Here is an 11,511-nt window from a genome sequence, read left to right on the forward strand (position 1 = left end):
TTTAGTATAGGTCTAGGAGTGGGATAGCTTGGTCAAATGGTGGTTCCATTAAATTTAATTTTGAAATGTAAAATAATAGGAATATGATAGAAGTATTTTCAATATAATTTATTGTAGTATAGGTAAACTATTTACATATTCTAGACTTTGCCTGAAAATCCCAATTTTATTATGTTTAATATAATTACAATTAAAAGCCATTTAAGTTTTGCTTTTTGTTGAGATATTTAATAAAAATCAACAAAATTTTTAATTATTGGACTAATATTTCAAATGTGAATTTAAAAATTCAGCACACACACAATGTCTTCAAAAACTTTGAGTACCATTATACCTTAGATATGTATTGGTTTAAAGAATAAATAACTCTTATCTCTAAAATCTTTCATCCAAGAAGCATAAAGGATAAAGTAGATAATGACAACATAAAACACGAAGTGCTATTATGGTGAGAACACAGAGAATGGGCTCATAGTTGGGTTGGGAGAAGGTAGGGAGTGTGTAGAAAGTCTCCAGAACTGGGCCTGGGTAGGGAAATTGACCAGGTAGAGTGGAGTTGGGCTGGGGATCTGGGAAATCATTCTCAACAAAGAAGCTGCAATTTGTGAGGGACTTTGGTTGAGAAGGAAAGGAGACAATACTGGAGAATTGCTGATAATCTATTGTGATGTGAAGGGAAAGATAAAGTGGGAGTGAAACAGCTGCCAGGTACCCTCACCAAAAAGACCCACCATAATTAAGTTTCTACAAAGGCCCTCCCCATAATTATGCTTCTTATCACCAAGATTTTATAAAGGTTGTCAACAGAATTTCACAGGAGTTCTGCAGAGAGCTGGACGTGGTTTGAAGCTTCCTCTTCGTCGACAAGGCCAGGTTTCTCTTAGAAAAGCTTGGTCTGCAATCAAGTTTGTTGCTGTGCAAAAGATACAATCTCTGTTTTCTGTGGTAAAAACTCGTGAAACCTCTGTCTAACCTAAGATTACAGGACAAAGAGTAACTGTTTTGTACCCACCCAGTGTCTGTAACTACCCCACTGAATATAAATCTAGAAGAACTTAGACTCAGGTCCAGAGATTTTTAGGCATTAGGCCCTCTGGACCACTGCAGCTTAAATAAACCTGCTTCCTAAAAATTCCTCTGGTGTTCAGCATCATCTGTCCTACATCAGGAGATTGTGTCAGTAGCCAAATTATGAAGAACCACTCCTGGGGTTTGAAATTAATTTTAAAGGCTATCAGGAATCATTTAATGACTTTATGTAGGTGACTATGACATGATCCACATTGCTCTGGAAATGTGGAACATATATAAGAAATAGCAATATAAAAAGCATATTAATTTAACAAGAGATGGTAATCCAACCAAGTGACAATCCTTGGCCAAGCCAAATTAATGGCATAGAGATACAAAATAGATGGAGTGAAGAACTATTAAGAATATAGAATCTTCATTATTTTGTGTCTTATTGTATGTGGGTGGTATGGTACACATTTTATCTCAGGAAGTGAGAATATGCTGATATCATTGAGATAAAAAATATAGAAAAAACATGGTATAAGATAATGAGTTCAGCTTTTGCATATGTTAAATATGAAGGAATTTGGGGACACTGTGGGTAAAATATTTCTGGTAAGGAATTAGAATTGCTAGACAGATAAGTTTGGGACTTTTCTGTTTTCCTTTTTGATAATTGGTTTGGGTTGGAATATTAACCAAGTTTTCAATAAAACATAATCATGAAAATCCTTGATAAAAAATGATAAAAAGTTTCCTGTGAAGAAGTCTTGCTCCTTCTTGAATTACATAGGAGCATGAGGCATGCAACTGCAGAAAGCTTCTTAAGACCAGTAGGCAAAAGTAAGGAAAATCACAGAGCAGTGGAATCATAATCCTATTACTAAGCTACCAGATTTACAATTTTATTTTATTATTTCTATTTACTTACTTACTTACTTACTTACTTACCTACTTACTTAGCAATGCTGGGGATTGAACCCATAAGTGCTCTACCACTTAGATATATCCCCAACCGTTTTTAATTTTTATTTCACAAAAAAGTCTAAGTTAAGGAAGTCTGGTCCTAAGCCAACATGATGCAGATTTGGACCTACTTTTTCTTCTGTTAGGTGCATGATCTCCGGTCTAATTCCTATGTCCTTGATCCATTTTGAGTTGAGTTTTGTGTAGGGTGAGAGATAGGGGTTTGGTTTCATTTTGCTGCATATGGATTTCCAGTTTTCCCAGCACCATTTGTTGAAGAGGCTATCTTTTATCCATTGTATGTTTTTGGTACCTTTGTCTAGTATGATAAAATTATATTCATGTGAGTTTGTCTCTGTGTCCTCTATTCTGTACCTTTTCTCTGTCTATTTTGGTGCCAATACCATGCTGTTTTTGTTACTATTGCTCTGTCATATAATTGAAGGTCTGGTATTGTGGGACACCCTGCTTTGCTCTTTCTACTAAGGATTGGTTTAGCTATTCTGGGTCTCTTATTTTTCCAAGGGAATTTCATGATTGCTTTCTCTATTTCTATGTGGTACATCATTGGGATTTTAATTGGAATTGCATTCAATTTGTATAGTACTTTTGGTAGTATGACCATTTTGACAATATTAATTCTGCCTATCCAAGAACATGGGAGGCATTTCCATCTTCTAAGGTTTTCTTTAATTTCTTTCTTTAGTGGTCTGTAGCTCTCATTGTAGAGGTCTTCCATCTCTTTTGTTAAATTGATTCCCAAGTTTTTTTTTTTTTTTTTAGTCTATTGTGAATGGGGTAGTTTTCCTGATTTATCTTTCAGAGAATTCATCACTTATGAATAAAAATGCATTAGAGAATCTATAAAGAACTTGAAAAACTTTACACCAAGAATACAAATAACCCAATCAATAAATGGGCTAAGGAAATGAGCAGACACTTCGCAGAAGATCTACAAGCAATCAACAGATATATGAAAAAAATGTTCAACATCTCTAGTAATAAGAGAAATGCAAATCAAAACTAACCTAAGATTTCATCTCACCCTAATTAGAATGGATATTATCAAGAATACAAGCAACAAGAGGTGTTGGCGAGAATGTGGGGAAAAAGGTACACTCATACATTGCTGGTGCGGTTGCAAATTAGTGCAGTCACTCTGAAAAATGGTATGGAGTTTCCTTAGAAAACTTAGAATGGAACCACCGTTTGACCCAGCTATCCCACTCCTTGACCTATACCCCTAGGACTTAAAATCAGCATACTACAGTGATGCAGCCACATCAATGTTCATAGCTGCTCATTTCACAATAGCCAGATTGTGGAACCAACCTAAATTCCCTTCAACAGATGAATATATAAAGAAACTGTGGTATATATACACAGTCATAAACAAGAATAGGATTATGGCATTTGTAGTAAATGGATGGAGTTGGAGAATATCATGCTAACTGAAATAAGCCAATTCCAAAAACCAAAGGCCTAATGATCTCTCTGATAAGTGGATGATGATACATAACGGGGAGGGAGGGTGATGGGATGGAGGCAAGAATGGAGGAAGGATGGATTTTATAGAGGAAAAAGGGGTGGGGAGGGGGTAGGGAGAAGGAAAAATAACAAAATGAGACAAACATCATTACCCTATGTATGTGTCTGATTATACAAATGGTGCGACTCTATGTACAACCAGAGAAACAACAATTGTACCCCATTTGTGTACAATGAATCAAAATAAAAATAATTTTAAAAAATGTCTAAGTTGTGCAGGCTGACTTCAGATTTGTGATCGTCCTATCTCAGGCTGCAGAATCACTAGGATTATAGAAGTACACCACTGCATCCTACCCAACTATACTCATTTTAGATGAGGTAATAAAAACACTGACCATTGTTTTCTTCTCATATTTAGCTGAAAATATTTCAACTTGAAAGTTAAGCGGTGGCTTGATGATAACTCACTGGAGTAAGTTTAGGCAACCCTTTACGAAGTTGTATTTTGAGGAAAAGGTGTTGAGGATCCCTTATTAGAAACACTTGTGACCAGAAGTGTTTTCAATTTTAGAGTTCTTCAGATTTGGAGATATTTTCATATGCATTATGAAATACCTTAGAGTTAGGGCCCATGTCTAAACACAAAATCATTTAGGTTCCATGTCTAAACACAAAATCACTTAGGTTTCACATATATACCTTATGTCCTTATACACCTTGTACACATAGTCTGAAGATGATTTGATACAGTATTTCTAATAATTTTTTTCATGAAACAAAGTCTGTGTACGTTGAACCATCAGGCATCAAAGATGTCAATTTCTCAACCACACTGGTGGACATTTTGTGGTTGTTAGGCAACACCATGTATTTATTATTAAATTTATATGCTATTCATAAGCAATAATTTTCTTATATTTATTCACCCATAAATACTTAACAGTAAAAATATAACAGACTATGAATACAGTGAAAAAAAATCATGTGTTTCTGTAACCAAACAGCACAGTGGCATTGTCCAAACACCTGTGTCAGCTGTTAAACATCAGCAACAACAAACAAGGGCAGCCTTCAGTCTCCACCCGTGATGCTGTGTTTTGATTTAAATGTTACTCTACATTATATGTTATTTTTGGGGTGAGAAGAAACATCAGAGACAGTTGAGAGGCCAGGAAGCGGGTCCCCTAGGGATGAAGAGGCAGTCTGCTGTGTGGCCTTTCAAATGTTTCCTTCAGTCATCTGTTTCATTTACAAGGGTTTTTGTCTTAGAAGTCTCTTAGATTTTATGTACTCACATGATTTATTGTATTTCTATAAATGGGTGTTACTCTACTCTTTCATTAAGTCCATCACACATTTTTTAAAAACCTTCTCTTCTATAGGCACTTTTTCTGTCATTTTAATAATGTCATCTCCATCATCACTATTATTACGATCACCTTGATTCTGAACCATTTTGGCTATTTGACCATCAATGAATGAACAACTGTAACCTCATTCATGATGTTAAAAAACTTTTTTATATCCCCTTCCTTCAATTTACTAATAGACTTGGAAGGCATACTTTATGCATATGTTAAGAGGTGAGATGTCATTTTTTTTTTACTTGCATGTAGAATCCTTCAAATACTCATCATCATCACTGAATATAGTTGCAGGCCAGAGATTCTGCCAGGCATGCATAACTGTGTCTTTAGAAACTATATTTGAAGCATCAGCTGCAACACATACAGCATTCTTCATGTTAATCCTCTTTTGAAAGCCTTTCACGAACCCACTTTTCTGTTCCCTGGTGCTAGCATGTTATTCTAGAAAGTATTTTTATGTTTATTTTAATAATAATGTCCTCATGATATGGCTGAATTAATAAAGTCAAATTTAGGGAAAGTGCAAGGCATAAGCATTATTTCTTAATAGATTTTGGAAGTTGGATGTGCAGAATAGTTGTCAAGGAATAACAGAAACGTGCTATTCTCATATGGTCCAACTTTCCTGTAGTGAGCATGAGCCACCAACATAAAATGTGAAACCAATCAGAAAAGATGATCCTGACGATTAATGCCTTTTTGTCAGCATAATAATGGACTGGTAAGAATTGACTCCTATAAAACATCCAGGATGCAAGCTTTTGCCTGTGACAGTAGGTTTATACTTAACGCATGCTTGCTGCATTAGCATATCCCAGCACAGTTGTTCTGTCCTTGGCATCCCTAATTTCTGTAAGGCCTGTCTCATCAGCTGTAGTCTGTCTTTATGGGGCAATAATGTCATAACAGCATTTGTTTCATACCATCATAGACTTAAGAGGACATTGTATTTTTATCAGTGATGACCTCGAAAAATTTGTCAATGAATTTCTCCACACAACTTTTGGAACAGTATATGCTTTATCACCACAAATCTTTAAAAATTTAATGCATATCCTTAAAATTTTGCAAACAACCTGTTGAATGTTTGTAGTTCTCTTCCATTCTTAGTTCATGGTAACAGACCTTTACTTGTTTGATGATAAGCACATGTTCACTGCAATGCTGAGGAATCTACTCTTTCAATACCTGATCCAGACCTTCATTTTTAGCTTTATCCATTTAAAAAATTTTTTCTCTGACTTCTATTCATCATTTTCAACACAGAATTCTAACAGTCTGTTCTTTTCTTCAGATCATATATGATGATTATTCCAACACCTCATTCTTCTAAAAGACATTTCACACTTATATTGATGTGCAGTTTTTCCAACAGCTTATCTTTCGGTGCTATAGGTAAATGCAAATACTTCTTCTTCTCATCACTGTTCTCAATAGAAGTATCCACTAGCTTTTTTTTTTTTTTTGTCATTCTCAATAATGTATTTACACCACAAAACAGAGAATAACTAAACAAACAAAAAATACACATTGAGTAATGTACATAGGTTTGGTCACATTTGGTCCATCGTGGGGAACCTACCACTGGTGCGTCAGGCCTGCACATGAGCCGTTTTATTACCCTTTGTGGGTGTATCACCTGGGGAATCAGGGTATGTGCCTAAAAGATACATCATAGGTGAAGCAGGCTACAGGGCCTTTTTTCCTCCTTTGGAGATGCTGAATAAACTGTGCACCTGTGTTTTGACTGTGACCCATCATATGGAGTCAGGTGTCGAATTTTTCACCTGTGACATCTTATAGTGCTTATAAAGTTTCAGATATTATAGCATTTTGATTTTTAGATTTTGGAATTTTGAATTAGAGATGTAGTTGGAGGAAAAGTTTTCTTTTTAACTTGAGATTTTAGAATATCAAGTTAATAATTATTATTTAGAATCATAATTACTGATATTACCAGGAAAATCACAATTGAAAGAGAAAGCTTACTGTTATAGGCAAAAGAGTTGGTGGAGTTGGTGGAATAGGGATAGGCTTTGGAGGAAGAAAACTCTTCCTTCCTGATAGCAGAAAGGAAGAGGAACATTAGGTAGATGAACATGAGGTTTATTTGATAGCTAGAGCTCATGATTTTTGTACAGGTCCCTTCCGAACTCTTTATTTATTGTTCTTACTTTGTTCAACAACCAGAACAGAATTTTTGCTTTGGTTCATCACTGATTAAAATTATCAGGGATTCTTCTCAATCATCAGAAGAGAATGCCTTCCAGAAAAAAAATAAAGCAAGCTCAGTATGCAAATACCCAGGTGAGGGAGAGTCTGTGCGTTTGGAATAGGACAAGCAGCAGCTGATTGTGTCAGTGAGTTGTCAAAAATCAGATTTCTTATGGCCAGCTGGCTTATAAAAGCACATGATGTTCTGAAAACCAGAAGTCAAATTGGTACCAGCAGAGGAGACAGATATTAGGACTAATGCCAAACTAAATACAAAAGATATAAGAAAAGGACAAATTTTGAGTCAAAGAGAAAAATGGAACATACCAAGGAGTTATTTGATAGTTGTTTTTAAAGATACAAGTGAAGAGGTTTTCATTTGCAGCCTCAAAGTCCCCAGAGCATTCTCTTATTACACTCAAGGGAGAAATGGAAGCATTTCAATTGGCTACAGTAGGAACATACCAAGAAACCTCAGTCTGTTACGTACATGATTTCCATAAACTGACATTCCACATTTAGCCCTTTTTTAACTGGATGGTAAAAAGAAATGCAATCCAAGACCCATCACTGTAATTAACTTGAATATACAATAGCAGTACTTGGCTTCCCAAAATTATAATTGATATTAAATTGTTACTTAACAATGAAAAATTAGAATTTATTCTTAAATGGAACAGAAATTGAAGGTTTGGAACAGAAATAGATTGAAGGTATGTTTTTTAATATGAAATGATGCCTCTCCTATAAGATTCTGCACATAAAAATCCATGCCTCTAACATTGTTTCCAGATGTACTTTTGGCAAACTTTGAATATTTTTTTTTTTATTTAGCTAGGCCTGCTTTTTAAACTATGGGAATGATTATATATTAGAATAGAAGCATTTTTGAGGCCGAAGATTGAAATAGAAGATAGTAGTGATTACATATTTAAGTGATTTCCCATTCCAGAATGATACAGAGGGCAAGAATAATGGTGACTCCACCCATGGCTTCATTTCCTTATATATGTGCCAAAAATTTCAATAATTGAATTAATCATCCTCTGATTTATATATTCCAAGGGCAATGGGAAACCATTAATGAAGCCATACATCTTTTAAAAAGTGATTAATCAGGTACAGAGGAATTGGCAAGTGCTCAAAAAAATCTTATTCAGTGTTTGGGCCAAAACTATAAATTATTTTCAAATTACTTTCAATTTACATCTCAATGCTCCAGTGAACTAAAGAGAATTCTATTTGTTCAGCTGGAAGATGTTCCTCTTGGCATAATATCAAATCTACAAAAACAATGAGAAAAATAGAGAAAAAGTGAAAATATTTGGAGTGTAAGGAACATATACTGACAGAGTACATTTTTTAAGGAAATAAAATTCTTTCCTATATTTTTATGTTTCTGAGAATACTATTCAAATTAGTTAATTAATGAATATTTGTGTTTGAGTGAGACACTAGTAAATTCATCATAAATGTCTCTTCTACAACTTCTATGGTTTTCCCCCCTTTCCCTCGTATTTCTGTTTTTATAACCTAAGTTATCATAATGTTAACTAAATTTTCATTAATAAGCTACTGACACCAAGATTTAAAATACACTAATAAATGAAAAGATGTGATACATCTTGGGAAAACCAAACATATTTAGAATTATTTATGTATATTGTCAGTTTATAAAATATATGTTTATTAGAGAAAAAATTCCAAGATGAAGGACAAAATAATGAAAAATAAATACAACAATACCTTTCATCATATCATTATTCAAATATAACCAAGCTTAACTTTTTCCTGTCTTTGTGACTAGTTTTAAATTTTAAAAAATGCTCATACTTTACATAAAATATGTATCACAGTTACTTCAATAAAAGTTAAAGTTTGTATATATATATAAATAGGTTTATTTTAAAATAGTTATATATGTATGTATGTATGTATGTGTTATTTTAAAGGAGGTACATGTGTGCATAGTATAATGCACCATTTAACAGTTAAGTTAGTGATAGACCACCTATATAATGGTTGGTCCCATAAGATAATGAAACTGAAATCTTTCTATCCCAAGCTATTGTATATACCATAGCAAAAAACCTTACTCAAATTTTTGTGATGATACTGATGTAATTAAACCAACTACACTCCTTGTTGTATAAAAGTATAATACATACAATTATTTATAGTACATTACTCTTGAAAATTAATGACTATGTTACTGTTTTATGTATTTGCTATACCATTCTTATTATTTTATACTAGACTTTGCTTCTGTGTTTATCAGTTCTCTAATTGCATTGAGGGCACTTCAACAGATTGACCTAAGTGTTTTAGTGTGTGTTAAGTATACTCTAAGATGCTTGCATAAGGATAAAACAGCCTAGCATATGTCTCAGAACACAAACCTGTTGCCAAGGAAAGTGGGCCTCTCAGTGTGTAGTATGTGTGTACATCTTTTTAATAGCTACATAATGGACTGCTCTGTGAACATCTAGATTACGATAATCTTTCACTATCATTAGTAATGTTGATCATCGGTTTATAATAATGATACATTATTTGTAATAGTTGCCTACAATGAGTAAAATGAATATTTATTGAAAAGTTTATTTTGTACTAAGTACAGTTTTAGAACCTGGTGAAGCACAGGTGAATAAGACAAAGTTCCTGCCTTAAGAAGAATATAGTATGTTTGTTTTAGTCAGTTTTTTGTTGTTGTTGTTGTTGTTGCTGTGAGTTAAAGTCTTGACAAGAACAATTTTAGAGGAGTAAAAGTTTATTTGGGGACTCATGGTTTCAGAGTCTCAGTCCATAGGCAGCTGGCTCCATTCCTCAGGACTTGAGGTGAGACTGAACATCATGGCAGAGGAGTATGGTGGAGAGAAGCAGCTCACTTGATGATCAGGAAGCAGAGAGAGAAACTCCACACCCCAAATACAAAATATATACCCCAAAGGCACACCACCAGTGACCCACCTCCTCCAGCCACACCTTATCTGCCTTCAGTTACCACTCAGTTAATCCCATCAGGGGAATTAATTCAATGATTAGATTATGTTTTTATGATCCAATCATTTCTCCTCTAAACCTTCTGGCATTTTCTCATACATGAGGATTTGGAGGACACCTCACATCTAAACCATAGATAGTTTATCTAGGATTTTGAAAGACTGACATGACAGTGACTTAAGGAAAAATGGTGCCAAAATACTCAGACTCTTGAACCACTAGAGCTTCCTTTTTAGGAAATTTTGAACCAAGAAAATGGTCTGCACCTAGGAGTTCACTTGTAAGTCAGATTTACCCTAATATCAAAACATGCTTTTTCTATGATACAGAAATGAGCTATTTGAGTTCTGGGAAGTTGACCGCCTTGGGCAATATTTGGTAGATCCTTCAGAAAGAGAACCATGTTGGATCTGCAGTGATCTGATCCTTGACAAAGGTGCCAAAAATATACACTGGAGAAAAGACAGCCTTTTAAACAAATGGTGCTGGAAAAACTGGTTACCCATATGTAGAAGAATGAGATTAGACCCTTATCTCTCACCCTGCACAAAAATCGACTCAAAATGGATCAAAGACCTAGGAATTAGACTAGAACCTGCAGACCATAGAAGAAAACAGGATCAAAACTACAGTATATAGGAATAAGCAGTGACTTTCCCATAGGACACCTAAAACTCAGGAAATAATGCAAAGAGTTAATAAATGGGATGTCATCAAATTAAAAAGTTTCTGCATAACTAAGGAAACAATTAAGAATTTGAAGAGAGAAACTAAAGAATGGGAGAAAATCTTTGCTAGTTACTCTTCTGACAGATGATTAATACCTTAAATATATGAAGCACTCAAAAAACTTTACACCAAAAGTCCCAAATAACCCAACTATTAAATGGGGCAAATGAATTAAACAGACACTTTCCAAAAGAGTAAATACAAATGACCAACAAATACATGAAAAAAATGTTCAACATAACTAACAATTAGAAATGCAAATCAAAACTACACTGAGATTTCATCTCACTCAAGTTAGAATGGTAGTCATCAAGAATACAAACAATAGCAGGGTGCTGTGGCTAACACCAGTACTCCCAGCATTTCGGGATTCTGAGACAGGAGGATTTCAAGTTCAAAGCCAGCCCCAGCAAAAGCAAGGCATTAAGCAACCTAGTGAGAACCTGTCTCTAAGTAAAATACAAAATAGGGCTGGGGATGTGGCTCAGAGGTTGAGTACCCTAAGTTCAATCCCCAGTACCCACCCCACAACAAAGAATATAAACAATAAATACTAGAGAGGTTGTGGAGAAAAAGGAAACTTTTACACTGTAGTGGGATTGTAAATTAGTACAACCACTATGGAAATCAGTATGAAGCTTCCTCAAAGAGTTGTCATGGAACTACCACATGACCCAGCTACGCTACTCCTCAGTAGTTATGCTGAAGAATCAAAGTCATAATACTA

This window comes from Sciurus carolinensis, chromosome 1, assembly GCF_902686445.1.
Source record: "Sciurus carolinensis chromosome 1, mSciCar1.2, whole genome shotgun sequence".
Taxonomy (NCBI): Eukaryota; Metazoa; Chordata; class Mammalia; order Rodentia; family Sciuridae; genus Sciurus; species Sciurus carolinensis.